The sequence below is a fragment of the Monodelphis domestica genome, chromosome 2 (genome assembly GCF_027887165.1).
Source record: "Monodelphis domestica isolate mMonDom1 chromosome 2, mMonDom1.pri, whole genome shotgun sequence".
In the NCBI taxonomy this organism is placed as follows: Eukaryota; Metazoa; Chordata; class Mammalia; order Didelphimorphia; family Didelphidae; genus Monodelphis; species Monodelphis domestica.
The window spans coordinates 271,430,107-271,456,899 of record NC_077228.1 but is presented as its reverse complement, the minus strand read 5'-3'; the positions used below and the strand labels follow the sequence as shown (position 1 = coordinate 271,456,899).

At 37.4% G+C, this 26,793-nt stretch overlaps 1 long non-coding RNA gene across 1 annotated transcript; it reads left to right on the top strand.

Annotated features, from left to right (window-relative positions):
• Positions 1 to 2,191: 2,191 nt before the first annotated feature.
• On the top strand, positions 2,192 to 25,733 carry LOC130457341 (uncharacterized). Its single transcript, XR_008916517.1, has 2 exons — positions 2,192 to 9,396; positions 23,276 to 25,733. It is a non-coding gene; the product is annotated as an uncharacterized LOC130457341 (long non-coding RNA).
• Positions 25,734 to 26,793: the final 1,060 nt, after the last annotated feature.

Here is a 26,793-nt window from a genome sequence, read left to right as displayed (position 1 = left end):
TCTTGTTTTGATGACAGCTAAGTTGAGGAAGGGGATGGACATGAGCTAGGGGGGATGGTTCTTAGCTCAGTCCAATTTCTAGCATGTATTCCAAATTAAATTTTTAAAAATTGAAATTTAATTTAAAATTTCAATTAAAATTTAAAAAATTTAAATTGTAAAATTTAATATCAATAACTCAAAGTATTATATTTTATAAAGTTTATTAATAATCACTTGAAGTAAAAAGAAAATAAACTAAAGGAAATAGAAGTTCAAACCTAATTATCTAACAAAAATAAGACCACATATATAGAGTCTCCTGGCTGGCATAAAGCTCCCCTTCCCAGCTGTGATCAGGCAAAGAGAGAGAGGAGGAGCTATACAAAATTTATATCCTCCGTACATTAATGATGTGAGAGGGATCATGGGAAGCTGGGAGTTAGAGTTCTGGAGAGCAGGTGCTAATTAAAGAAATTCAATTTAAAAATGTATTTAAGGCTTCCGGGTAAGCATGGCAGCAGTCTAGATGCGAGATGCTTCCTCTCCCCAGCACCCAACGAAATAGACTACCTCAAAAGAACATAAAAACCATCTTCAGAAGAACGGAGGGACTCAACAGTAGGGTACAGCATTGAAGGTACGTGAGGTTTGAGCATTTCCACACTATAAGAAGGAGAAAAAGCTCCCACCCAAATGTGAGCTGATCTACCCTCCCCCACCCCACCTACAGAGCCAGAATCAGAGCCAGCATGCACCAGAAACAGCGAGTGAGCGAGGGACACCTCTAGAGTGAGAAAGGGGCACCTCTAGGGTCTTGGGAGCTGACTAGGACTGCCAGGGATCTACCCCTGAGAGCAGATACACCAGAAACTTCTTCGCACCAGGGAGTACAGACCTCGGGCTTTCTAGCGAATAGCAGAGGCTCCGGAGATTTGAGAGCCTGCCTCAGGCAAAAGCCTTGCTCCTTAACTCCATAAACAGAGAACCTGCCCATTTCACTCAGATTTCTGACTGAAAAGGGAAGGAAAAACCACTATAGGGATGGCTCATTGTGCCCAGGACCAACAAATACCCTCCAAGAAAAACAGGAAGAAGATATTGACTTTTGAAAATTTTTACAGAGGAAAAACCCAGGCTACAGAGGAAAAAGAGGATGAAATTCAAACAAAATCAAAACTTTACAAAAAAAAAATGGAAATCATCCACAAGCTCTGGAAGAATTCAAATTGGAGCTTATCCAAAAGATGGAAGCCTTCTGGCAAGAAAAATGGGAAATAATTCAAAGAGACAACAACAGTCTGAGGGATAAGAACTCCCAATTGGAGAAACACCTGGAAGCCACAAAAAGCAGAGTAGACCAAACTGAAAAGGAAAACCAGTCTTTAAAGACCAGAATTAGGCAACTGGAAGACAATGAACTTGCAAAACAGCAAGAATTAATAAAGCAACGTCAAAAGACTGACAAATTAGAAGAAAACATAAAATATCTCACTGACAAGGTGACAGATCAGGAAAACAGAGGAAGGAGAGACAATTTGAGAATCATTGGTCTACCTGAAAAGTCAGAAATAAACAGAAATCTTGACATCATAATACAAGAAATTATCCAAGAAAACTGACCTAATGTTCTTGAACAAAGGGGCAAAATAGATATTGAAAGAGTTCATAGAACATCCTTTACACTAAATCCCCAAAAGACAACTCCCAGGAATGTAATTGCCAAATTCCAAAGCTTTCAAGATAAGGAGAAAATTCTACAAGAAGCCAAAAAGAGACAATTCATATACCAAGGAGCACAAATCAGGATCACACAAGACCCTGGCAGCTTCCACACTAAGGGATCACAAGGCCTGGAACACGATATTCAGAAAGGCGAGAGAACTGGGTTTTCAAGTAAGAATCACCTATCCATCAAAACTGACTATATACTTCTGGGGGAAAGTATGGGCATTCAACAAAATAGAAGATTTCCAAGTATTTGTAAAGAAAAGACCAGAACCCAGTGGAAAGTTTGATATCCAAACACAAAGAGCAAGAGAAACATGAAAAGGTAAATATGAAAGAAAGGGAAAAGGAGAAATTTTTTTTTAATTCAAACTCTTCTATAAGGGCTATAATTAGATCAAATTATATATATATATATATATATATATATATATATATATATATATATTAATATATTGGGGAAATGTTATTTGTAACTCTCAAAAATTGTATTCATTATTATAGTAATTAGAAGAATCACTCATAGGGAAAGATTAGGGCCTTAAGGACTATAAGATGATATGGGAAAAAAAAGAAAAAGGGTGAGGGGGAATTGATAATGGTACCAAGAGATACTTGAGGAAATAGAAATAAAATAAATAGAATAATCTTTTTCACACAAAGATACACATGGGAAGGGGAGGGGAAGAATACTCTCATAAGAAGGAGAGGAGGAGAGTGCTAATAGGTAATACTTAAACCTTACTCTCAGTGAAATCAACTCTGAGAGGGAAGAGCATCTAGATCCATTGGGATCTTGAATTCTATCTTATCCAACAGGGTAATGGAGAAGGTAAAACTAAGGGAGGGGTAGGGGGAAGGAGTACAAAAATGGAGGGAAGGAGAGGGGGGAGGGAACTTAACAGACTAAAAAAAAAAGAAGGGAACAAAAAGGGAGGGACTGGAAAGGGAAGCATATCAAGGGAGGGGATTAGGGGGATTAATTAAAAGTAAACGACTGTTTTAAAAGGATATAGCAAAAGAAGAAAGGACAGAACTAGGAGAGGATATCAAAATGCTAGGGAATACACAAGTGACAATCATAACTTTAAATGTGAATGGGATGAATTCAACCATAAAACGTATTTGAATATGAGAGTGGATTAGAATCCAAAATCCTACCCATATGTTGTCTACAAGAAACACACCCGAGGCGGGTAGATATTCACAAGGTCAGAATTAAAGGTTTGAGCAAGACCTATTGGGCCTCAACTGATAGAAAGAAGGCAGGAGTTGCAATCATGATATCTGACAAAGCCAAAGTAAAAATAGACCTGATTACATCCTGATAAAAGGGAATATAGACAATGAGGAAATATCACTAATCAACATGTATGCAAAAAATGATATAGCACCCAAATTTCTAGTGGAGAAACTAGGAGAATTGAAGGAGGAAATAGATAGTAAAACTATACTAATGGGAGACCTGAACCTACCACTATCAAATTTAGATGGATCAAATCAAAAAATAAATAAGAAAGAGGTAAAAGAGGTGAACGACATCTTAGAAAAATTAGAGTTAATAGATATATGGAGAAAAATAAATAGGGACAAAAAGGAATACACCTTCTTTTCAGCATCACATGGTACATTCACAAAGACTGACCATATATTAGGTTATAAAAACATAGCATACAAATGCAGAAAAGCAGAAAAAATAAATGCAACATTTTCAGATCATACGGCAATAAAAATAATGATCAATAAGGATACATGGAGAGCCAAATCAAAAATTAATTGGAAATTAAATAATATGATTCTCCAAAATTGGTTAGAGAACAAATCATAGAAACAATAATTTCATTGAAGAAAATGACAATGATGAGACATCCTTTCAAACCTTACAGGATGCAGCCAAAGCAGTACTCAGGGGAAAATTTATATCCTTGAGTTCATATATTAACGAATTAGGGAGGGCAGAGATGGATGAATTGGACATGCAAATAAAAAACTTGAAAGCGAACAAATTAAAAACCCCAGAAGAAAACCAAATTAGAGATCCTAAAAATTAAGGGAGAAATTAATAAAAATCAAAAGTGAAAGAACTATTAAACCAACAAATAAGACTAGAAGCTTGTATTTTGAAAAAAACAAAAAACAAAATGGACAAAGTACTGGTCAATTTAATTAAAAAAAGGAAAGAAGAAAAGCAAATTAACAGTATCATAGATGAAAAGGGGGACCTCACCTCCAACGAGGAGGAAATTAAGGCCATCATTAAAAACTATTTTGCCCAATTATATGGCAATAAATATGCCAATCTAGGTGATATGGATGAATATTTACAAAAATATAAATTGCCTAGATTAACAGAAGAAGAAATCGATTCTTAAAATAATCCCATATCAGAAAAAGAAATTGAACAGGCCATCAGAAAACTCCCTAAGAAAAAATCTCCAGGGCCTGATGGATTCACAAGTGAATTCTATCAAATATTCAAGGAACAGCTAATCCCAATACTATACAAACTATTTGACATAATAAGCAAAGAGGAAGTTCTACCAAATTCCTTTTATGACACAAATATGGTACTGATTCCAAAGCCAGGCAGGTCAAAAATGGAGAAAGAAAACTATAGACCAATTTCCCTAATGAACATAGATGCAAAAATCTTAAATAGGATACTAGGAAAAAGACTCCAGCAAGTGATCAGGAGAATTATTCACTATGATCAGGTAGGATTTATACCAGGAATGCAAGGATAGTTCAATATTAGGAAAACCATCCACATAATTGACCATATCAACAAGCAAACCAATAAAAATCACATGATTATCTCAATAGATGCAGGAAAAGCCTTTGACAAAATACAACACCCATTTCTATTGAAAACACCAGAAAGCATCGGAACAAAAGGGTCTTTCCTAAAAATAATAATAGAGTTAATAGATATATGGAGATATATGGTACATTCTATCTAAAACCATCAGCCAACATCATCTGCAATGGGGATAAACTAGATGCATTCCCAATAAGATCAGGAGTGAAACAAGGATGCCCATTATCACCTCTACTATTTAACATTGTACTAGAAACACTAGCAGTAGCAATTAGAGAAGAAAAAGAAATTGAAGGTATTAAAATTGGCAACGAGGAGACCAAGCTATCACTCTTTGCGGATGATATGGTCTACTTAAAGAATCCTAGAGAATCAACTAAAAAGCTAGTGGAAATAATCAACAATTTTATCAAAGTTTCAGGTTACAAAATAAATCCACATAAGTCATTAACATTTATATCTCCAACACATCTCAGCAACAGGAATTAGAAAGAGAAATTCCATTCAAAATCACCTTAGACAATATAAAATACTTAGGAATCTATCTGCTGAGACAAACACAGGAACTATATGAACACAACTACAAAACACTTTCCACACAACTAAAACTATATCTGAGCAATTGGAAAAACATTAACTGCTCATGGGTAGGACAAGCTAGCATAATAAAAATGACCATTGTACCCAAACTTATCTATTTAGTGTCATACCCATCAAACTTCCAAAAAACGTTTTTTCTGAATTAGAAAAAACCATAACAAAGTTCATTTGGAAGAACAAAAGATCAAGGATACCTAGGGAAATAATGAAAAAAAAATGCAAAGGAAGGTGTCCTTGCAGTCCCAGATCTCAAACTATACTTTAAAGCAGTGGTCATCAAAACAATATGGTACTGGCTAAGAGACAGAAAGGAGGATCAGTGGAATAGACTTGGGGTAAATGACCTCAGCAAGACAGTCTATGACAAGCCCAAAGATCCCAGCTTTGGGGACCAAAATCCACTATTTGATAAAATCTGCTGAGAAAATTAGAATACAGTGTGGGAGAGATTAGGTTTGGATCAACATCTCACACCCTACACCAAGATAAACTCAGAATGGGTGAATGACTTGAACATAAAGAAGGAAACTATAAGTAAATTAGGTGAACACAGAATAGTATACATGTCAGACCTTTGGGAAGGGAAAGATTTTAAAACCAAGCAAGACTTAGAAAGCGCCACAAAATGTAAAATAAATCATTTTGACTACATCAAATTAAAAAGTTTTTATACAAACAAAACCAATGTAACCAAAATTAGAAGGGAAATAACAAACTGGGAAACAATCTTAATAACAAAAACCTCTGACAAAGGTCTAATTACTCAAATTTACAAAGAGCTAAATCAATTGTGCAAAAAATCAAGCCATTCTCCAATTGACAAATGGGCAAGGGACATGAACAGGCAGTTCTCAGCCAAAGAAATCAAAACTATTAATAAGCACCTGAAAAAGTGCTCTAAATCTCTTATAATCAGAGAGATGCAAATCAAAACAACTCTGAGGTATCACCTCACACCCAGCAGATTGGCTAACATGACAGCTGTGGAAAGTAATGAATGCTGGAGGGGATGTGGCAAAGTAGGGACACTAATTCACTGCTGGTGGAGTTGTGAATTGATCCAACCATTCTGGAGGGCAATTTGGAACTATGCTTAAAGGGTGCTAAAAGACTGTCTGCCCTTTGATCCAGCCATAGCACTGCTGGGTTTGTACCCCAAAGAGATAATGGACAAAAAGACTTGTACAAGAATATTCATAGCTGCACTCTTTGTGGTGGCCAAAAATTGGAAAAGGAGGGGATGCCCTTCAATTGGGGAATGGCTGAACAAATTGTGGTATATGTTGGTGATGGAATACTATTGTGCTAAAAGGAATAATAAAGTGGAGGAATTCCATGGAGACTGGAACAACCTCCAGGAAGTGATGCAGAGTGAGAGGAGCAGAACCAGGAGAACATTGTACACAGAGGCTGATACACTGTGGTTCAATCGAAAGTAATAGAATTCTCCATTAGTGTCAATGCAATGATCCTGAACAACCCAGAGTAATCTATGAGAAAAACCACTATCCACATTCAGAGGAAACACTGTGGGAGTAAAATCACCAAAGAAAAACAACTGCTTGATGACATGGGTCAAGGGGATATGGTTGGAGATGTAGACAATGATCATCCTAGTGCAAATACCAACAATATGGAAATAGGTTCTGATCAAGAACACATGTGTTACCCAGTGGAACTGTGCATTGGCTATGGGAAGGGTGGGGGGAGGGGAGGGAAGAATAGAAAATGATTTTTGTAACCAAGGAATAATGTTTGAAATTGTCCAAAAAAAATTTTTTTAAGGCAAAAAAAAAAACAAAAACCCAACAACAATTCCCCAATTAAAGGGAAAAAAAATGTCAAAAGTTGCTCTAACATCTTGTATTCGACTGGAGGAAAATATAAATTTTACTAAAAATAAACCACTAACTTTGCCCTCAGGGATTTTATATTTTAGTGGGGGGGGGGGGGTTAAGTAAGACTAGTTTTTCCTTAAAAGGTGTTTAAGCCATTCTTGAGACTTGAAGGGCTTAGAAGACTTACAGCCTGTGTTCTTGCCATCATTTCTTGGTCATCTGAGTACAAGATGGGGTTCCAAGCATAGCAGACCACTATGGACAACTCAGAGGCAGGGGAGTATTGCTCTGTTAGGTCAACTCGGGTTTTCCTCATGCATATCTTGGTTACGCAGTCTTCTCCCATGGTTAAGGAGATTCCTTTTGTTAACCGTTGGATAACTTACTGGTGTCTCATTTCATTGCTGTCTAACGAATCCGCTTTCTTAGTAGGTGTATTTCTTTTTTTTCCATGCTTGCTTTTCTTGGTTTCAGTATGACTTAAACTGTCAGAGAAAAGGGCCTGAATTAGGTCCAGTCTAGAACCATATACACAGATATTACATGATTGCATATATCCCAAGGAGGTCACTGATAAGAAAGCCCTCATCTACATCAAAATATTTATAGCAACACTATTTGTGGTAGCAAAGACCCAAAAACAAAGTAAATGCCCATCGACTGGGGAATAGCTAAACAATTTGTGGTACATGGTCATAATGGAATATTCCTGTGTTGTAAGAAATGATGAATATGATGAATCCGGAGGAGCATTTAAAAAGCTAAGTGAACTGATGAAGAATAAAGTAAATAGAGTCAAGAAAACAGTATGTGAAATGTCTAAGACAATGGAAATGGAAAGGCAACCACCACAAAACCATCCAAACTGCAGAATTACAAAGAACAAGTATGAACCCAAAGAAGAGATAAGACACTGACCCCATCCCTTTACAGAAGTGGAGGAAGTATCTGGGTGTGAAATATTGGAAAAAGCCAACCCCCAAACAAAACATATATATATATATATATATAAATATATGAGAGAGATTAGTTTTGCTGTTCCCCCCCTTTCTCTTTTTCTTAACATTTTATTTTTTTCCAATTACACATAAAAACAATTTTTTACACTTGTTTTTTAGAATTCTGAGATCCAAATTCCCTCCTCTCCCTACTCTTTTAGAAGGCAATCAAATTGCTATAGGTTACACACATGCAGTTATGCAAAACATATTTCCATATTAGTCATAGTGTGAAAGAAAATACAGACAAAAAAAAACCCCTAAAAAAAGTTTTAAAAAGTATGCCTCAGTCTTCACTCGGATTCCATCAGTTCTTTCTCTGGAAGTGGATAGCATTTTTCATCATGAGTCTTTTAGATTTGTATTGAATCATCCTATTGCTGAGAAAAACTAAGTGGTTCACACTTGATCATTCTTACCATATTGTTGGTACTGTGTAGAATGTCCTGGTTTTGCTCATTGTATCAGTTCATGTAAATCTGAGATTTTTCTTAAATTATCCTGCTCATCATTTTTTATAGCACAATAGTATTCCATCACGGCCATATGCCACGGCTTGTTAAGCCATTCCCCAGTTGATGGGGATCTTCTCAATTCTTCCTCCTTTTCTTAAAAAAAAAAAACAAAAAACTTTGTTATATGAACTGGTTGTCTGAGTATAAGGAGTAGGGAATGATACTGGGACAAAATTTTAGCAATGTAAAAATACAAGATGATAATGAAATCTTATTTAAAAAATAAATGTCTTAGAAATTAATAAATGATACTTCGGATCTCTGTGACCTTGGACAAATCACTTCAACTCAGGACCTCAGTTTCCTCATCTATAAAATGAAACGGTTGGACTTGTTGGTCTCTGAGGCACCTTTCCACTCTGAATCCAGGTCTTAAAAATCAATAGATATGTAATTGGAAGTTTATGAGGTTTTGAGAGGGGCTTCCACCCCTTCTCTGACCACAAGTAGAGAAGAATCCTTTATGAGCCTTGGCTCATTTGATTTTATGGTCCTCACTATAGATTTCCTGGTTTGGGAAGCCAGGGCTGCCAGGTGAGGGAATCCCAGAAGGGAAGTTTTTGCTTGAGGAGGGAAAAGAGTAACAATGGGAATGTAATTGGTGTCTACAGCTTGCCCTTTTCTTGATTTCTGTGCCCAGGATAATGATGGTCTTCGGAGAAAAATTGCAAAGTTACTTATGTGGTCCTGATGCATACAGGTGGCTGATTGCTTCCTTCCACCACCACCACCCCCCCTCAGTTTACCTGAACTGGGAATCATGGGGGGAGCATGTGCTAGTGATAGGTAGAAAGTCTCACAGTAGAATGAGGCATGAACTCTACCATGGCATGAAGTATTCACTCTTTCTGCTGTCTTCTAGATTTATGGATTGCGATTCTGAGTGCTGCTGTGGGAAGACTTTGCTGTTCATTATACAGGTATGGCTAAGTGGGAGCCACCTCTCAATTAAAATTGCTGGACTTTTAGAAAATAAAATTGGGACTAGACTAGATTGGGACAGCTAGGTAGCTTGGTAGATAGAGAGCTAGGCTTAGAGACAAGGGATTCTGGGTTCAAATATGGCCTCAGACACTTCTTAGCTTTGTGATCCTGGGGCAAGCTTCTTTACCCCAAATGCCTAGCCCTTCCTGCTCTTTTGCCTTGGAAGCAATACTCTGTATTGATTCTAACATGGAAGGTAAATGTTTTAAAAAGAAAAGAAAATAAACTAGATCAGGCTGAGCTAGGATTGTCTACAGCTGCTGCTCCTGTGGTGGCCCAAGACTTCCACTTTAGTCCTTAAGTGATCCTGGACAAATCCGTTTACTTTGTGGGCCTTAGTTTCCTCCTTTATAAAAATGAGGTCAATAGAATAGGTGACCTTTAAGGTCCCATCTGGCTCTAAGTGTGTGATTGTAGAGTAAAGGCAAGGACCCTACAATTGACAACTATTGTCAAATCCAATATGGTAAGCAAGGAGGGGGAGACTAATTTTTCTAACACTTTTATTCTTGTTGCTGTTTAGTTGTTTTTAGTCATATCTGGCTCTCATAAGGTCCCATCTATCTCCAATTCTGTGATCCTGAAGGAAAGGCAGGGACTCTGCAATTGACAGCTATTAACAAATCCAGTGCAAGGAGGGGGAAGACTGATTTTTCTAACCATTTTATTTTTGTTTAGTTGTTTTTAGTCATGTCTGACTCTCATAAAGTCCCATCTAGCTCTAAGTCTGTGATCCTGGAGGAAAGTCAGGAACCCTGCAATTGACAGCTATTGACAAATTCCATGTGGTAAGCAAGGAAGAAGAGACTAATTTTTCTTACAACTTTATTTTTGTTATTTAATCAATTTCAGTCACGTCTTACTCTTCATGACCTCATTTATGGTTTTCTCAGCAAAGATACTAACATGGTTTGTGACTTCCTTCTCCAGTTTATTTTACAAAGGAGGAAATTGAGGCAAAACAGTGTGAAGTAACTTGCCCAGGGTCATACAGCTAGTTTCTGAGGCTGGAACTCAAATTTTCTCGACTCCAGACCTCGTTCTCTCTATCCACTGTACTATCTAGCCACCCTTAATATAATTTGTGAACAGGAATCAGGGTTCTGGACACATTTTTCTTTCTTTTTCCATAAGAATTCTGGATACTCGTGACTTGGGAATCCCTCTGACAATACCCCAAAATCTAGGGGTGAGGGATAGGAAACTGTAAGAAGGTTTCAGAGATGGAATGTTCCATATGAAAGCACTTAATCTATTTCCATTTTCACAGTGCCCAATAAACTATATGATCATGGTATGTTAAGTCTCAGAGTCCTGTAAATGTGGAGAGTCATAGCCAGAGAGAAGAAAGCTCAAATATGAAATGAGGTTCTATAACTTCTTACAGATCATATATTTTGGATATTTTAAACAATATTCTTGTTTGATCCACTAGATTAAATTCTAAACTGAGATACCATGCCACTAAAAGTCTTAGGCTTGTCCCTAGTTTAGGGAAGGAGGGAAATAGTATAGGCATCTGTAAGTAAAATACCATCTGGTGGACATAAGGGGTGCTGCAGCCCTGTAGAAGCCTGCTTGCACATGTGCTAGAGAGACCAGGGGTGGCTGTTGGACTGGTGACTTAAGGAGAGTGTCACATTGTAGACAACTCGGGTATTATACTCCTTTGTTGGATAATTAATACAGTGACATACCACCTTTCTTTTGACTTATTGTTGTTGTGAGGATGAAATTAAATCATATAAATAAGGGTGAAACTAGGTCTGAATGGGCCTATTAACAAATGCCATCTGGGATGGGCTTATAGGGGTCCAATATTAAAGTAAGCAACAAACAGTTGAATTTAACAAGCAATTTTTCTTTAAATTTTCTAGGATCAGATGTTCTGGGCTTGTTTTTACACACAGAACTGAGTCACAATTCCACTGGCTAGCTTCTTCCAAATTTCTTTTAGATCAGGCACTTTTAGTCTTTTTTGTGTTCTGAGCCCCCTTTAGAAGTCTGGGGAAGACTTTTTCAGAATAATGTTTTTAAATATCTAAAAAAAGGGAAACTATATTGGAATATAGTTATCAATAAAAAAAAAACAAGCTCAGTAGAATACATTGTAAGAAGTGATGAGTGGGTTAAATTTTTATTTTACTTTATTTTTTTGAGCTGTTACCTTCTATCTTAGAATTGATACTAAAGGAGACAAGTAGGTGGCTAAGTGGATTGAGAGCCAGATCTAGAGGCGGGTGGTTGTGAGTTCAAATTTGGTCTCAAACATGTCCTAGCTATGTGACCCTAGACAAGTCACTTAACCCCTAGTATCTAGCTCTTAGCACTCTTCTGACTTGGAACCAATACATAGTATTGATTCTAAGATAAGATGGAAGATAAGAATTAAAAAAAATTTTGATAGTAATACTAAATATTGGTTATATTTACTATATATTTACTATCGGTTATATATACTAAAGTATTGGTTTCAAGGCAGAAGAACAAGAAGGGGTCTAAAAACAATAAGAGTTTTAAAAAACATGGAACGACTTACATGAAATTATGAAGAGTGAAGTGAGCAGAACCAAAAGAACATTATATACAACAACAGAAATATTGTTTGAAAAATTACTTGTTTATGTCTACCTCCAGAGAAAGACCTGATAAAATAGAAACAAGCAAAACATAGTTTTATAGATCCATTTTTTGGGGGGTCAGAAGATGCTTTTCTAGTGTAGGGGAGGAGGAAGGGAACTTGGAACTTTAATGTAACAAATAAACAAATTTTAAGAAAACCAACCAACCAAGTTCAAGATAAGAGTCCTTGTTTTAGATAAAAAGATCCTCTTCCATAGCTCTCATTGTTTACCAAACTGACACATTACTTACTTGGTGATGGAGGAGTAGGGCAGAGGAGGAGGGAAAAAGGAATGGAAAGGAGATAGGGGGAAAAAATCTGGCTTCATGGAGGAGGGGCCTTTGAGGTGGAGTACTACATGGTAGCTTGTGGCTGACCCACAATGGGTGATTGGGAAGGAAAATGGGTGGTTACCCCAACCAAAGATGTTTTTCCTTCAAGGAGGGTCATGTTCTCTCCCTTCTGTTTCTGAGACAACTGGAGAAGAGGATGTCCTACCAGGACTCCGAGGACTTGAATAGCTAGCAGCTCCATACGTGCACCAAGGTTGGCTAGGTACATCTAGCCAGAACTTTGGTTTTATACTTAGATGCCAGACTAGAGGGATCTGGGGAAAATTTCATTTATTTATTTATTCATTCATTTATTTATTCAGTTATTTGTTTATTCATTCATTTATTCATTTGTTTGTTTGTTTACTTATCTGTTTACCTACAAGGACTTCTTTTTTATTTTAATTTTTATTTGAAAATTTTTATTTAATTAATTTAGAATATTTTTCCATAGTTATATGAATCATGTTCTTTCTCTCCCTTCCTCCCACCCCCCTCCCATAATCAATGTGCAATTCCACTGAGATTTACATGTTTCATTGATCAAGACCTATTTCCATATTATTAATATTTACACTAGGGTGATCATTTAGTCTACATCTGGAGGAAGTTTTAGAGAAGATGAATGGAGAGCCATTTACCAGTGAGGTGGGGAGAGGGCATTCTAATCATGAGTAATGTTGTAATAGGCATGAAGATGGGAAAGAATGGGTAGTCTTAAGACTACAGTGAATAGCCCATCTCAGAAGTGTCAAGCACATAACCCACTGTGGCCCCCAACTCAAATATAATGTAATAGGTGGGGGCAGATAGGTAGCTCAGCAAATAGAGAGCCAGACCTAGAGTCAGGAAGACCTGAGTTCAAATCCATCATCAGATAATTCCTAGCTGTGTGATCCTGGGCACGTCACTCCTGGAGTAGTTTTGTCAAGAAATCCCATGGACAGTATTGGTGTGCTATGGTCCATGGGGTCATGAAGAGTTGGACACAAATGACTGAACAACAACAATGATGTGGAACCATAGTAGGGCAGTGGAGATGAGAAGAAAGAGAAGATGGATGGAGAATTATTGGGGAGATGGAATCACATACCAATTTGTAAGCTATAGGACTGAGAGAGATGTAGGAGAAGAAAGGTCAAGAATAACCCCAACTTTTCCAACAGGGGAAATAAAGTGAATCATGATTCAATGGACAAAAATAGTCAAGTCAAATAGAAACTCCAGTCCGGATTTTTAGACATGTAAAGAAAAGTCAAATTCTTTCTACAGTAGAAGTCTACTTGGTAAGGGTACAGCATGAATAGGCCAGAGAAAAGATGAGGATGGGGTGGCCATTTAGAGGTGTAGGTAGAGGAACTGGCCCAAGATGGCGGCTGGATCTGGACACCTGGAGAAGATGCATTTCTAAACAATGAACGTTTGTTAGGTGCTCTCGGAACAATGTACTTGCAACTTGGAGGGAGTATAAGGCTCAGATTAGATATGATCCTTGCCTTCATGGAACTCCTAATCTTATCTCTCTACTAAGGAGGAAAAGATGCACAGGAGAGGATAGGGAGAGACTCTCATGAAATTTCTATCTTTGGTACAGTTTCAGTGTGATAACAAGATAAACTTAGCAGAGAAATATACACATGGAGTGCACTAAAAAGTAAAAAGATTCAAGACAAATTGTGAGATCATAGATATAGAGCTCTCTGAGACCTCTGAGGCAATTTAGTCCAACCCCATCATTTTATGGATGATGAAACTTGCCGAGGGGCACACAACTAGTAAGTATGTGAGGCTGGATTTGAATTCATAAAGGCAAAATTTCCTGATTCCAAGCCCAATACTCTACCCACTGAGCCCCCTTGCTGCTCCTTGCCCCCATTTTCATGTGTAATGAGGAACAAATACTTCATGCCTTTCTGAGTGTAGGGCTATGAAGTATCCTCTTTTTTTCAGATAACAGCTCCAGATTCTAGAATACATTAGATCCTAGAGTAAGAGGGCCTGGATTCAAATTTCAAAAACTCCGTTATTTAGTTAGTACTTGTGTGACCTTTAGGTAAGTCGACCTCCTTAGGCTTCTTCACTTGTCTCTTCTGCAAAATGCAGGGATTGGCCTGGATGAGATTTCCTTTCAGCTCTGAATCTAGGATCCTGCGAGTCCTTATGAGCCACCTTGCTGTCCAAAAATGGATCTGTTTCTTTTCTTTTTTTAAACCCTTCCCTTCTGTTTTAGAATCAATACTAAGTATTGGTTCCAAGACAGAAGAGTGGTAAGGCCAGTCATGATAGGGATATCATTCCCATTTTATGGAGGAGGAAATGGAGGCCCAGACAGGTGTAGGACTAGGGCAGGGCCAGAAATCAGAGACTTTCCAGCAGCTGCCTTTGCCCATGCTATCCCTCCAGCCAAACCTGTCTCACAAGGATGGGGATGGTTCTATATAATCTCCTTCCCACTGCAAGGAAAACAACTCCATTTGTCCAGCAGCATAAATTGCCCTGTGTTCAGGGTAGACCAGTAAATATCTTTTGGTATGAAAATCAGCATCATTCTTTAGGCAGAGGGGAAGAGGTGTGTGTGTGTGTGTGTGTGTGTGTGTGTGTGTGTGTGTGTGTGTGTGTGTGTGTGTGTGTGTGAACCCATCAGCCTGGGAGCTTTGTGCTCCTTGGCAAATTCATGTGAATGTGAATTTCATGGCTTATGTGTATGAATATTTGTGCATCCTGGCATGTGTGTCTGATTTTCGTGTCCATGTTTATGCATCTCTGGATGGGAGATAAGAGGGGATACTTGTGGGCAGAAGCATCTCTCCGGCTTTCCAGGCTCAGGCAAGGTCACTGTGTCAAAGGAACATTTCTGACACTTTCTCTGCCTGTGATCCTAGCTCTGAAAGCCCCTACTGCAGGGACTTCCCTTCCAGCCTGACTCATGATGCCTCATGCCTCTGACTCAGGCCTGGGCTTCCAGCCAATTCCTTCCTTCCCTCCTCTCCCCTCCCCTTCTGTTCACCCGGGTCTGCCGCAACCCAGCTAAATGAACAGGGAAGAGATACACAGAAAGAGATGGAGGGGAGGACAGAGATGGGGAAAGGCTAGGATTGAGGGACAGAGATGGGGAAGGGCTAGGACTGAGGATCAGAGATGGGGAAAGGCTAGGATTGAGGATCAGAGAGGTGGGGAAAGGCTAAGACTGAGGGACAGAGATGAGTAAGGGCTAGGATTGAGGGACAGAGATGGGGAAAGGCTAGGACTAAGGATCAGAGATGGGGAAAGGCTAGGATTGAGGATCAGAGAGGTGGGGAAAGGCTAGGATTGAGGATCAGAGGTGGGGAAAGGCTAGGATTGAGGATCAGAGAGATGGGGAAGGGCTAGGATTGAGGATCAGAGGTGGGGAAAGGCTAGGATTGAGGGACAGAGAGCTGGGGAAAGGCTAAGACTGAGGATCAGAGAGATGGGGAAAGGCTAGGATTGAGGGACAGAGAGATGGGGATAGATTAAGAGATTTAGGAATAGAAAGACTGAAGGACAGGTGGTGAGAGACAGGGCTGGAAATAAGGAGAAACTAAAAAACAGGTACAGAGAGATGGTGACATGGAGAAGCAGAATGTATGAGGAGAGACTGTATGAGGGACAAGGAGGGAAAGAGGTTAAATGGACAAGAGATAGAAAATCTATGACCAGGAACAAAAAATTTGTTTGGGGTGGAGTAATTGAATGATATAGGAACTGTTGCTGGTAACAAAACACAGTGGACCTTTGGGTATAGTCAAGACAAGGGAGGCTCAACCCTTGACCCCAGGTAGATTATGGGGAAAGGGGAATTTAGGTGGAATGGCTAGGGATGAGTGTATCCCTTTTTTCTTTAAAAACTCTTACCTTCTGTCTTGACAACAACTCTAAGAAAGAAAGATAAAGGCTAGGCAATGGGGATTAAGTGACTTGTCCAGGGTCACACAGCTAGGAAGTATCTGAGGCCACATTTGAACCCAGGACCTCCCAACTTCTAGATCTGGTTTTCATATCCATTGAGCCAATTAGCTACTCTGATCTCTGATTATAGCCAGCAGTAGAGGTCCTTGAGATGAGGCATAGGGACAGTGGTCATTTCAGGAAGAAAGGATAACCTCTTCAGTGCCTCCCTGAGGCAAGGCACCACATTTGCCCAGGGTTTTGGAAAGGGTAAAGGAGATGTGGAAATGCTGAGGGATAAAGGAGGAAAGACCTTGGTGATGGAGAAACTGAAGGGCAAAGAGATGTAGATGGCTAGGAAAAAAAAAGAAAGAAAGACAATGATAGACAAATATCAAAAGAGATAAAGAGGTTGAAATGGAAAGATATTGACAGGACTAAAGAAATCAAGTAGAGAATAAGCAGAAACAAAGACTGGATGGAGATTAAGGAACAGAGATGAGAATAGAACAGAGAGAAAATCTGCAAGCACAGAGAAAAAGAAAGGAAAGAGAACAGCTGTGAGAAATCTCTAGGGCAGGACCAGGGTTGGGAACAGAGGAACCCTCCCAGGAAGGACAAAGAACAGGAGCATGTAGATTTCTAGCCAGGTTTCACTGTCATTGGCTGTTGCCTACAGGATACTCCGGTTGATTTCCTCCCTCTCCAGAAATGGCAGGGAAGGACTGTGATGGAGTGAGAGTGGCACAGCCAGGAGCAGATGGGAGCATAGAACCCCATCCTGATCCATCCCCCAAACCTTGCTCTCATTCTATTCCATTTTCAAAGAGGAACAGAAGTTAATAATTTTGGGGAAAGGGGAAGACTAATACACAATGAAGGGGAAAGGAGCTTGAAGTAGGGAAAGAGCACTGAATTTGGACTCAGAGGACCTGAGTTTATTTATCAAATAATGATCGCCCTCTCCTTCCTCTTCCTCCCTCCCCCCTCCCCCTGCCCCAATCTCTCTGTCCTAAGAAACAGGATAGCATAAAATGGATAGAAAATTGACCTCCAAGTCAGAAAGACTTGGTTTTAGATCCTGATTCAGGAGTAAACACAGAATGCTGTCTGGCTTCAAAACTTTTCATAATCTAATTTCATAATCTAGTCTCTTCTTACCTTTCCAGTCTCCCTACCATTACTCCTAACCATTAATTTACTCTTTCTCCCCTTTTAAAAAACCCTTATCTTCCATTTTATTGATTCTAAGGCAGTAAGGACTAGGCAATTGGAGTTATGATCTTGCCCTTGGTCATGCAGCTAAAAAGTATTTGAGGTCAAGTTTGAACCCAGGACTATCTCCAGGCCTGGCTCTACATCCACTGAGCTACCTAGCTTCTTCCTCTCCATGTACTCTTCTATCCAGTGACACTGGCTTCCTGACTGTTCCACCAAGAAGATCCACCATCTCTTGACTCTGGCTGTCCTCCATGCCAGGAATGCTCTCCTCAGGTCTCAACTCTTGACCTCTCTGGCTTCCTTTAAGTGTCAACTAAAATTCTACCTTCTACAAGAATTCTTCCCCAACCCCTCTTAATTCCACTGCCTTCCCTCTGTTAATTAATTGGCTTCCTTTGAGTCCCAACTAAAATTCTGCTTTCTCCAAAAATCCTTTCCCAACCCCTCTTAATTTAATTGCCTTCCCTCTGTTAATTGTTTGATTTTTCTTTAAGTTTCAACTAAAATTCTACAAGAGTCCTTCAGCTCTTCTTAATTCCATTGCCTTCCCTGTATTAATTATTTAGCTTCCTTTAAGTCCCATCTAAAATTCTCCAAAAATCCTTTACCAACTCCTGTTAATTCCATTGCCTTCCCTCTGTTGATAATTTGGCTTCTTTCAAGTCCCAATTGAAATTCAACTTTCTCCAAAATTCCTTTCCCAATTCTCTTACTTCCATTGCTTTCCCTCTGTTGATTATTTCTTATTTATCTTGTAAATAGCCTGCTTTGTTTGTATTTGTTTGCTTGTTGTCTCATCAGGTATTCCCTTTCTTTCTACCAATAAAGGCACAGATCTTATTAGTTTCCTTCCTCCTTCTTTCCTCCTCACTGCCCCACCTGTATTTGATTCTATTTCTGGATAGTCTTTTATTTCCCAAGGGTCTATCTAGGACTTCTTTCCTCTCTTTCCCTACCAGGGTCCTTATTTCCACTTTCCAAGGTGACACAGAACAGAGCCAGTCCCTCCCTTGTGTGAAATGAGGGGTTATAGAAAGGCCAAACTACTTTTATCACTTAGCCTGGAATTCATGGCTTCTTAGATGTATAGAATGTCAGCCAAAAGGCACCTTAGAGATCATCTAGTCCAAGCCACCCCCACTCTCATCCTGCTTTATTTTATTTTTAAAAATCAATTTTTATTATAAACTTAACAAAGGTCTTGGCAAATATAAAACATCAAATAAACACAATGAAGACTAAAATCCCCCAATGCAATCATAAACTCCAATCTGTTTACATTTCGATAAAAGGGGAAAATATATAAGCTTTAACGAAATAATAAGTGATTTGTTCTTATTTGTTGCCTTCCGAGCTCTTTTCCATCTGTGTACTTGTAAAGTTTTGTTGCTGTTCTTATTTTTTATGCCGTCTAGTCAATGTGTGGGCAATTCTGACTGTGCTTTCCTGGCTCTGCATAAGTCTCTATGGGTCTTTCCATATTTCTTTGCAGACTTCATGTTTATCATTTTTTATGGCTCAATACTATTCCATTACAGTAATATACCACAATTTATTCAGCTATTCTCCTACTCCTTGGAGACATAGGTTGTTTCCATTTTTTTGATAGAGCAAATAAAGCAGCTATAAATATTTTTATGCACCTAGGTCTCTTTCTCCTTTTAATAACACCCTTAGGGTATAGTCCTAGCAATGGGACAAAAGATCTGATCCATGGTGTAACTCTTATAAATGACCCAATGCCTCTGCAGAAAGAGGGCTTCATGAACCTTAGCCAATACCCATTTTCCCAGAGTCCTACCAGCTGTTAATTTGGAATATTTCCATCAAAACCTGTCAATGAAAACAACAACAAATTCTGCCAACTTGTTGAGTATCAGTTATATTTGCTTTAATTTGTTTTCATTTTGATTTCTGTGACTATTTCAGAATTGGCACAATTTAAAAATGATTATCAACCATTTATATTCCCTCCTTTGAAAGTTACCTGTTGTGCCTTTGATCATTTCTCTGCTGGGGACTATGGGTTACTCTTGAACATTTCTTGCAATTCCTCATAAATTCCAAATGTCAGTTCTTTATCAGATAATTTTACTGTAAATATTTTTTCACAATTTATTGCTTTTCTTTGTATTTTAGGCAAAATGCTTTCTGTTACTCTTTTCATTTATTTATAGTTAAATTAAACTATTTGGTCTCTAGCCATTTCTTTGTTTGTTTGTTTGTTTTTTCATCTTTCCATAGTAGAAATAAATATAATAGTTCTTTTCTTCTTTGTAAATATTTCTTTTCTGGGTAGAATTTGGATTATTGATACAGTTGCAACTTATTGTAGTATATAGGCCAAGATATGACTAATTAATTTTTTGGCATTGTGCCAGCTGATTTCTCCCCAATTTTATTACATAATTATTATTATAACTTGGCACAGTCCCTGGTACATAGTAAGTGCCATATAAATGTTATTATTACTTCTTTCTAAGATATCTTGTGGTCTTAAGTTTTTTGAAAACTAAATTCATGTATATCGGCTATCCCAAAAGTTTTAGTGCAGTTCTAAGCTTTAATAGACTTTGGAATAACCTGTACTTTGGGTTCCTTTTCTGAACACTTATTCTATTCCAGTGATGTATTTTTTAAAATCCATCTAAAATGGGATAGGGGAGAGTTGGACTAGATGATTTCTAGGGCACCTTTTTTGGCTGACAGTCTGTCTGTTTAAGAAGTCATGAGGTTCAGGTTAAGTGGTAGATATCCATTTGATAAGTGCCACATTATAGTGGTAATACATAAATTTAAAAATAATAAAGTACAAAATGCCACTCTCCCCTTACCCCAGATCTCAGGAGAACATAAAATCTTTGAAAGCAGAGATTTCCCTGGAGGTAGCTTCATGTACTAGAAAGATTATCAAGATTTGGAGTCAAAAGACATGCAAGTTACTTTATCTGTCTTTGTGACTGTGGGCAAATGTTTTAACCTTTCTGGTCCCAATAGCCTTGAAGGTCTCTTCTAGTTCTCCAGTGTGCTAAAGTCTTGGGGTTACAAAAAGAGGCAAAAGATGGTCTCTGTCCTCAAGGAGCTCACAATATAATGGGGGAGACAATATGCAAACAAATATGTACAAAGCAAGCTATAGACAAGATAAATAGGAAATAATAAAAGGAATATACATAATAAATGCTTGTTGACTTCCCAGCTGTGTGACCCTGGGCAAGTCACTTAACCCCACTTATTTCATATTGATCTAAGACAAAAGGTAAGGGTTTTGTAAAAAAAATGCTTGTTGAATTCAATTGACATATGATTCATAACAGAGTCTGGTGCAAGTAGAGAATGGAGAATCTGGGGAGCATCTTCTGGAGAGTTGGATGGCATGGTGCAAAGGTGACTTACAAAGACTCTGGAGCATTTGTTTGCAGTGGTTCCTGATCTAACTGGCTTGGCTTCTCTTAGCCACAGGTTAACAGGGACAGTTTCCTCCAAGGCACTTCCATTCCATGTCAAGACTCTCCAGGTGGAAAGAATTAGAGGTGCTCTGTGCATGTTCCAGATGGCCATTACATGTATATTTTGATATGTGGCACATTCTGAGAAGTAAAATGATATATTGGAAAGGTCCCTGGATTTGGAGTTTAAAGACCTGAATCTGAGTGCATATTGAGTACATTGGAGCCACAAAGATGCTTGTATGATAGTGAAAGGGTCACTTCTAGTATCTTAACTTCCTTTGCTCTTAAAAAAAAAAAAATATATATATATATATGTATTTATTGACACATGTGGAATTGCTCATTGGCTACAGGAGCAGGGTGAGAGGAGGGGAGGGAAAGAATATGATTCATGTAACCATGGAAAAATGTTCTAAATTAATTGAATAAATAAACTTTAAAAATACATTATCTATTTTCTCCTACAATTTCAGGCAGGTATGAAATAAACTCATGTTCTTAAAAAAAAAGAAAAGAAAAAAGGGTCACTTTTTGTGTGGAAAATAAAGGGAGTAAGATAAATCTGTAGTTACCAACCTGTGGGCTACAGCCTCCCATAGGGCCATGGAATTATTGCAAAGTGTCCATCTGATTAAGTTATTCAGGGGAATAAATAAGCAAACCTACTCCTTAAGGAATAAGTTATATATTTCATATATTTGTGAAAGAGAATGGTTCTCAAAAGCTAGCTATTAAGCTAACTATATATCTATTTTTAATAATTAAACAGTTTTATATATGATATATAATCAATATATTATATACAACATATGCTATAATATATAATATATAGTTATATAATTAGTATATTTTAATATATGTATAGTATGTATTAATAGTAATAATTATATGATTAATTACATAAATTAAACTGTTAAGCTAACTAGATATTAAACTGTTAAGCTAAATATAAAAAAAAGCCTCTGAATTATTTCTTTACAAGAGATCTTACATGTGACTTTACAAATCTTTATAAGATTTAGAAGGCAAAATTGGTACCTTGAATGAATTAGAAGGAAAACAACACAATAGGATGAAGAATGATAGGCTCCTCCTGGTAGTGACTTTTAAAAGGTAGTACACTAGGGGCAGCTAGGTAGCTCAGGGTATTGAGAGCCAGGTCTAGAGACTGGTCTAGGACCTGGGTTTAAATTTGACCTCAGACACTTTCTAGCTGTGTAACTCTGGGCAAGTCACCTAACCCCCATTGCCTAGCCCTTACCATTTTTCTGCCTTGGAGCCATTACATTGATTATTGGCTTATATTCGAAGAGTTATTATCAATGTAATAATTAAAAAATTTAAAGATAATTATTGACATAATAATATTAGAATTATTGATTCTAAGACAAAAAGGTAAAAGTTTAAAAGAAAAGAAAGCTAGTACACTGTGAGTGTAGAAGAAGAAATCTTATTGGAAGAGGAACCCAGCTCTTCTAGTGGACGTAAAAAAAATAGACAAATGGAAGATGAATGGAGCTGGAAAATAAGATGTAAGAAAGAGGCCACCTGGAGCTAGCTAAGAGAGTAGAACAAAGGCAGAAACAACTGCCACAAAGAAAGGGTCCAGGTTTCTGGAAGTTAGGCTATTTGGGACAATAAGGCAAGATCTAAGTTGAAACAAAGTGTTGATAAACCTCTTCTTCCTTCCCTCCCAAACTCAAGGAAGTAAATCTTATATCTCCTTCATGGGAGCTTAAAGCCATTTCCTCTGGGAATTTCCTTCATTTTAAATGTTTATGTCTTTATAAACAATGTAATCACCAACATTTCTAGTCAGTTTGTCCATTGGGAGCAGGCAATTGAAGGGGAAATGCTAGAAAGAGATATAGAGCTAACATGAATTGTTTTGCCAGAAGCACTGTCTCTGACTGGGGGCTCAGAGCTAACAAAGAGATAAAGAGAATTTCCTTTGATACTATTTTCCAGAACTGAAAAGGAATATCAATCCCAGAAAACCCAACTGGGCAATGAGTCAATAATTGAATGAAGGGCAAATAGGAGTGGTTAAATAATGATCACTAAACCATCCCTTAAATAAATGAACAAATGAAGAAAACATTAAGCAGCCATTTGTGTAAAGTACTTTGCTCAAAAAGGCAGAAAAGCACAGAATCTCTGAGAAACAGTGTGAGGATATCAGGAAAATACATTTATTTAGTGATCCTGTGGTACTGGAGGTATAAATTGTCTTGGTTCCCTATTTATGTGTCTTTCTGATAGGGAATTCTTTGTTTTCTAGGGGCAGCTAGCTAACACAATGGATAGATCATTGGGCCTGAGGTAAGGAAGACTCATCTTCATGGGTTCAAATCTAGCCTCAGACACTTATTACATGGGTGGCATAGGGCAAGTCACTTAATCCTGTCTGCCTCAGTTCCTCATCTGTAAAAATGAGCTGGAGAAGGAAAGAGCAAAACACTCCAATGCCATTGCCAAGAAAACCCCAAATGGGATTATGAAGAGTAGAACACAACTGAACAACAATAAGCAACTATGAATTCTGTGTTTGTCCCTTCCCACTGATACTTGTATTTCTGGTAGAGTGCACTCTGGGTTTATGGGGGAAATGTTTTACTGATGCTTTTTATTTTTAAGTATACCATTTCAATGAATTCCTTTGTTTTGAAAAAAACAATAAACCAAAGAAAAAGACCAGAGGTCATTTGAACAGAAGACCCAAGGTCTAGCTCTGGCAATCTATGCTTCTATGAGACTAGCAAGACAAGTCATAGGTCTTTAGGCTAGAAAGAGACCCTAGATATCATCTTGCCTAAACCTTTCATTTTGAGCAGAGAAAACTGAGGAATAAAAAAGTCAAGTGGCTTGCTGATTATTATAGCATTAATGAATGTCAAAGCCAGAATTCAAATGCTGCTTTTTTAAATTATACAGTCAAGGGGGCAGCTGGGTAGCTCAGTGGATTGAGAGCCAGTGGATTGAGATGGGAGGTCCTAGGTTCAAATCTGGCCTCAGTTACTTCCCAGCTGTATGACCCTGGACAAGTCACATTGCCTATCCCTTAAAACTCTTCTGCTTTGGAACCAATATACAGTATTGATTCTAAAATGGAAGGTAAGGCTTAAAAAAAAAATTATACAGTCAACATTCTTTCTGGTCCATCATGGTGCTAATGAAATTACTGGATTCTCCCCCCCCCCCAATAGTTCTATTTGGTTGGTGGCATTTGTTTTTCTGTATAAATTTTGTTATTATTTTTATCTAATTCTATTAAGTAGTCCATTGATGTTTTGATGAACATTTAATTGAATTTATAAATTAAAAGAATTTTAATTATTGACATTTTGACTCTATTGGCTCAACCAAATCATGTGTGAGAGATAGCCATCTGATTGTTTAGTTATTTTATTGTTGTCAACATTATCTTAAATTTGTTTTCATATAGGTCTGGTAAATGTTTTAGAAGGCAAATTCCTAAATATTTAGTATATTTTGTCATTATTAGAAATGATCTTTCTTTTTCTGCCATTTTTTCCCTTCACAGCTAGGGCCCAGTTTGCCTTTTCAGGCTTATTTCACAATATTTTCTTTTACACATTCCATATTCAAAGCTAGTCAAACTAACCTACTTGCTGTTCCCCATACATGTCTATCATCCCATGCCTGCCTTTGCACAGATTGACCCACATACCTGCAGTGCTCTCTTTTCTTAGACTATTCCCTGGGCCTGGAATGCTCTCCTTTCTGACTTAAAATCCCTAGTTCCTTTGACTCCAGGGCCAGCCATCTCCTGTAAATGATCCCCATCTCTAGTTGCTAGCCCTCTTCTTACCTTCCTAAAATTACTTCATTTTTACTTTGTATCTGCCTTAAAAATAGGCATATAAAAACAGACCTTATAAAACTCTTTCTACCTGTACCTGTATGCTAACTTCCCCAGTAAAATGCCCTCCAGGAGGGCAGGAATTGTTTTGTTTTTTACTTTCTGTTTCTAACACCTAGCACTGTAAATGTTGATTAAAATTTATATGACACCTTGCTAAATATTAACTTACCTTATTGTTAAGTTATTTGGATTTTCTGACTATACAATTACCTTATTTGCAATTAGGAATTATTTTAACCTTTTTATTGTCAATATTTATTACATTACAAAAGTTTCCTTTTCATTCTTTATTGCTTAACATTTTGTTGTAGCAAAGACCTGGAAGCAAAGTAGAAGTATAACAACTGTGAAATAGCTAAGCAAGTAATGCTGTATGAATGTAATGGAATATTACTGTATTGTTAAAAAAAAGATGAATATAGAGAAATCCAGAATTCAGAGTAATGTGAGAAGATGTATATGAATTGATGCAAAGTGAAGTAATCAGAACCAGGAAACTATGAAATTACTACCATAATACAAAAAGAACAAAAAACTGAAAATGAACCTTGTGTAATAATGATCAAGCTTGGTTTTGAAGAAGAATTGAGAAAATACAGGCTTCTTTCATTGCAAAAGTGGGGACTATGCAAAAAAAATTTTTAATTAAAAAAAGTAGGGTCTGTGGGTGTAGCATATTGTATATTCTATCATACAAAGTTAATGTGTTGTTTAATTTTGCTGAATTACCTTTTCCCTTTCTTTTTAAATTTCTGTTATAAGAGGGATGTATTCAGAAATGAATGTGATATAAAAACAAGAGATATCAATAAAAATAAAGAAATAAAATGAAAATAAAAAATAAAATAAAAAATTTTAAATTATTGTTTTGTTTTCATTCAGTGGGGTTTTGTTAGCAAAGATACTAGAGTGGTTTGTCATTTCCTTCTCCAGTTCATTTTATGAGGAAACTGAGGCATACAGGTATTAAGTGTCTGAGGCTGGATTTGAATTTAGGTCTTCCTGACTCCAGGGTGGGCGTTTTTCAGATTTGAGGGTCAAAACCATATTTGGTGTATGAAAAAAATAAGGTTATATACCACTATTTTCTGAATTTTAGAAGTCATGTAAATAGATATATTTTATATATATATATACCCATGTATACACACACATACACAAAATCTGTTCTTTGCATATTTGGGAAAATTCACTTGTGAATTTATCTGGTCCTGATTCCTTTTTATATGGTAGCTCTTTAATGTCTTCTGTGATTGCTCCTTCAGGAATTAACCTCTCAGCTTATTTATTTCCAGTTTGGGTATTTTATTTTTCATAAATATTCATCTACTAGCAACATTAATGTCAAGATAAAGAAATTTAAAGGCATAGGTAAAAAAGAGCAAACTATCCCTATTTGCTGATGATGCTTTCCTTAGAAAATCCTAGGGAATCAACAAAGATACTAAATGTGATAATAGCTTTAGCAAAAACACAGGCTATAAAATAAGTCCTCTGAATTGATAGCATTTCTATATAATAATGACAGAATCAAAGAGGTAGTAATAGAAAGGGAAATCCCATTCCAAATTACACAAAATGCATAAAATATCTGGAGATCAACCTCCCAAAGCATACAACATACTTGTGCAGACTCTATTAAAAAGTGTTTCTAAAAGCTGGAGGAATATTCAGTTCTCATGACTCGGCCTTACTAGTGTAATAAAAGTAACAATGGTACTAAAATTAATTTACACTTCTAGACCTCAAAATATATTATAAAGCCACAGTCATCAAAACCATCTGGTATTGGTTAAAAAGAGAGAGAGAAATAAGTGGGACAGACTAGCCAAGGCAGAATCAGAAACAAGGGAATTCCATTACTGAGGGTTGATCAACTGGAAAATATAAATCACTTAGGAAAGAACTCCCCA